At 49.2% G+C, this 4,225-nt stretch overlaps 1 protein-coding gene across 1 annotated transcript in view; it reads right to left on the minus strand.

The window, feature by feature from the left end:
- LOC147033787 (uncharacterized) overlaps nucleotides 1–3,784 on the minus strand; it is a 174,615-nt gene extending 170,831 nt beyond the window's left edge. Inside the window, exon 1 of the mRNA XM_085882746.1 lies at nucleotides 1,404–3,784. The gene's annotated coding sequence lies outside the window, so the exon portion shown is untranslated. The remainder of the gene's footprint in view (nucleotides 1–1,403) is intronic.
- Between the last annotated feature and the right edge of the window lie 441 nt (nucleotides 3,785–4,225).

Raw genomic sequence — 4,225 nt, forward strand, 5'->3', positions numbered from 1 at the left:
GCACACCACACTTGCACACTTTCTCGCTTGCATGCTTCCTCTCTGGCTCGCTTCTTCCCTCGCACGCTTCAACTCTTGCTTTCTTTTTGGCTCACTTGCCCTCTGGTTTTCATCTCCCTTTCCTCTCTGGCTTTCTTTCTCGTTCTCTTCTCCCTCCTCTTACTTTTCTCTCTTTCTTCTCCCCTCTCAGAACGGAAATCCAATTCGTTTTATATCTGCGGGCCGTCTCGGTGGGCGCAGAGTCCCCCCAAAGCTCACCCCGCCCCACTTGCGAATGATTACCATGACGATCCGTGCGCTCCAAAAAAAGGCGGGCGTTGGCGATCGCCAAAAACGTGCGTAAACGTTGCTGAAGAAAAATAAGGGCATGCATCAGAGCTCGCGAAAGAAATGTGTGCATAAACGTTGCTGAGGAAAAATAAGGGCGGGCGTCAGAGCTTGCGAAATAAATGTGTGTAAACGTCTCTGTCATAAAAAAAGAGAAACTTCCCATAAGAGAGGGGATCTATTATTTACCCTTCTCAACGCGTCACATTTAAAATCCCATGAGACATGGGGATGGGGCTAATCTGAACATGTATTTAAGGAAATAACTGCCTAAGGACCTGGATATGTGGATGCAGTCATCAGACCGGATTCTGAAATCTGTAACTACCCCTTTCCCTATCCCAGATTCGTCCAACAGCTGGAGACCGGTAAAAAAAACAATGACAACATTGGAATTAGCACTACCGTGTGACATGCAGGTGAAGTTACCCACTACCGATTACGTTTCAACTCTACCCTTTAGTGTGTGCGACAATTTAAACTAGATATGTCCCACCTGATGCGTTGGGAACTACCTCACCGACTCACACAGACAACCTTATGCTATACCGAAATTGCCGGAATTTTTGAAACTACAACACACAACCGGTGGGCTTTAATAATCTACACAACTACACAACTATATACAATTTCTGACCCAGGAACTGGAGAAAAGCAGAAGAAAAATTGTGGAGAGGGGTAAGAACACCTGCTGATTTTTGCTACCTTCATGCTCTTCACCAGCACACCAAACAAAATAAACCGGCAGGCCAGTGACCGGCATACAGGCCATAAATGTTGTGGCCTTCCAAACAAAAATGATCAAGAAGCAGCTGCAACAACAAGAACAGAGCCACTTCTTCCACAGAGCTGTGATTGTGCAGTTCATAGTCATGGTGATACATGGCAAAGGTGAAGCAAAGTGGCATGAGCCTGGTATGTGGCTGGTATGAAGCTGGTATATGTTGGAATGAGCTGGTATGAAGGGGGCTGCAATAAAGGGGCAGCCCATAAGTGTGGTAGCATGCTGCAACAGTAAATGCAGTTAAAACAAAATAAAACAAACAAAACCACCCTGATAAGGGGAACGGTGTCACCTGGTATGAGGCTGCAGTAAGTAGCAGTCCACAGAACAGGTGTGGGTGGAACACAGGTCACGGAGCAAATGGTGAAGTGAGGTGAGTGATGCCTTGATGCAGAACGGTGATCCAGCAAGGTGAGCGATGCCTTGATGCAGAACAGTCTTGATGGTCCTGGGACAGTGGCAAGACAAAGCGAAACAGCAAGGCGAACAGCAAACAGTACGAAAAGAAAAAAAAACGTTAATCCAGGTAATGCCAAACACCAGGCCCGACCAATATGGTCAGCCGGTCCCTGGTGTGCACATACCTGGGGCAGTGGCGGTGGTGCCGGGAGAGAGAGCTCGAGGGTGGCCCGACTCGTCCGCACCCATCCGTCTTTCCATATACACTACCCTAACCCCCCTCTTTTAACAATTCGTCACTACGTCTCATCTCCTATATCCCACTTTCCCGATTGCCAAATTTATACCCAATCCCCCCAAGGTTCCTTGGAAAGGAAGAGCAGAATGACATGCAATCTTACACTTTCATCGTGACACGACTCATTCTCAAGTCCGACAGGAGGGCAAGTCCAGCAGCCGGCGATCATCCCGACAGTGGATGGTGGGAAGGGGTCTTCATCAATCCTAACTATGCTAATATTGTTACACTTTTAAACTTTCCCCAGGGTTATACCCTGAGAAGAGGCCTTTGTTAAATGATGGGGTTCTAAAAACCCAAATTCCCATCGGCTACATGTTGGTGCTCTCACAATTTTGGGCCTTGCCCACCAAATTTTCTTTCTGTGCCATCGCACAATTTCGTGGCTGGGTAGTGTGGCTCCACTAGCAGGTCTGCCCACCTGCATACTCACCATTAGCACCCCCAGGATGCTGGAGCTGCATCCAAGCTGCCTGCTCCTCACCCTAACATGGGGGATGCCCTCACTGGTACTCCCCCCCCCTCGATGCCCACTTGGCATTTTGGCACCCCAGGTCCCGCTGCTCGGGCACCCGGTCCCATTGAACACTACACTGGCACACCAGGCCCCTCTCCTCGGGTAGCTGCGTCCACGAATACACGAATGGCCCCCTGGACCAACCTACGGCCTCACCTGGCCGACGAGCCCCCCAGCACCCGGGGTGCCTGCTTCATCCGAATACGACACTCACAAGCCACACCCCCAGCCGGTCAATTATCTCCTGCACCCTACACAAAAAAAAAAAAATAATAACTTTCCACAATCAGCAACAACCGCATAACGACATCCATGTGTAAATTTACCTAATCCCTCTACCTAACTTTAAACTAACCCCTGGGTTTCCTTGGGTGGGATCCACTCCCCCCATTTAATCCTTCACACCATGCATTCCGTTACTCATACTCATGCTGGCCATTGCCCTGCCCTCACACTCACAATTCATCTATCACACACAAACACATTTCCACTCACCGACACATCACCACCTAACTAATTTCCCCCAACTATCTCGTGCACTCTCATCTTCCCTTACACTACGCATGCTCCCATTTAACTCTACCGCAAAGCTTCGTCCCCACTATATGTTCCATGTCTGTCCACGTTTATAATCCATTTCTAAATTCTTACCTAAATTTCCCCGAACTCGTGTTACCGGGCCCCATGGAGGACTGCTCATGCCCCCATGAGGCCGGTCTATCTAACACGAAACCCTTCCCCTAACTTATGCTACTTTGCCACAGGCGAGGATGTTCGCTACATCCTCGCCGGGCTTCGTGTACTCGTGGCAAGGCTCAGCGGCCCTTGCAGCTCCAGGGCGGTGGTCTACAGCGCACTCGCCCCTCCGGTTTGGCCGATACATGAGAGCGTAATGTCGCCCCGTCGCTGTCACTTACCCCTATGATAATGTGCCCTCTGCATGCGTGGAGGTGCTCAGTCATATGTCTGTTGCAAGCCAACTTGTGTTTGAATTCTTGCCACTGGGAATTGGGGTTTTTCCACAGAGAACCAAGACATGCTCGCCATGCCCATTGTTCATGCGGGGGGTACCGTGCATATTGCACACCTGGTCCCTGGGGGAAAAAATTGCAGCCAAATCCGTTCTGTTTCACCGTCCGTGCTCCAGTGACTTATCTGATATGGAGCGTTTACATGCTGGCCCCTCAGCATTTGCCACGAGCCCAAGCAATCGTCCGTGCTTGAGCGGTCTGCGAGACACGGATTGTGCACACTCCCGGACATGCCGTGAAAGCTTCTCTTGCGGGGCCGGCATGGATTCCAATACAACTCTGTCCCGCTTCGGAGGCTCGGCCCTTCAGTCCGCTACACTAACCACTACTCCCGTCCGGGGCGATCCGTGTGCACTCATCCATGTTGTCACATGCACTCCGCACATACTCCGGCACATTGGGCACTCCAAGAAACCCCAGGTCCTTTCTTCCCCCCAAGCATATATGTATGTATGTATGTATGTATGTATGTATATATATATATATATATATATATATATATATATATATATATATATATATATATATATATATATATATTGTTACGTTTGAGGGGGGGGTATGCATTCAAAGGGTAATTAGGATGTTTAATTAGGTATGCCATGCTGTTCGAGTTTACCAGGATCTCGATGTAATAAGTAGCAATTCAGTGGTGATAAGTTGTCTAGTAAATGTTCATTTCTTCAAGGGGGGAAATGATAATTGTCACGTAATTAGATAGGGACACGGGATAGGGTAAGTGTGTCTGCGTAAACCCCTTTTGGTATTCTCTGGAGACTGGCCGTGACGTCACAGGACAGTGCAGCGGATGGCTCCGCCCCGTGATCACAATTGGCAGAAGGCAACGGCGGTGGGCGAATAAACGGCTC

Source organism: Eptatretus burgeri, chromosome 1 (assembly GCF_056783735.1).
Source record: "Eptatretus burgeri isolate ZD-2024b chromosome 1, Ebu_testis_v1, whole genome shotgun sequence".
NCBI classification, from domain to species: Eukaryota; Metazoa; Chordata; class Myxini; order Myxiniformes; family Myxinidae; genus Eptatretus; species Eptatretus burgeri.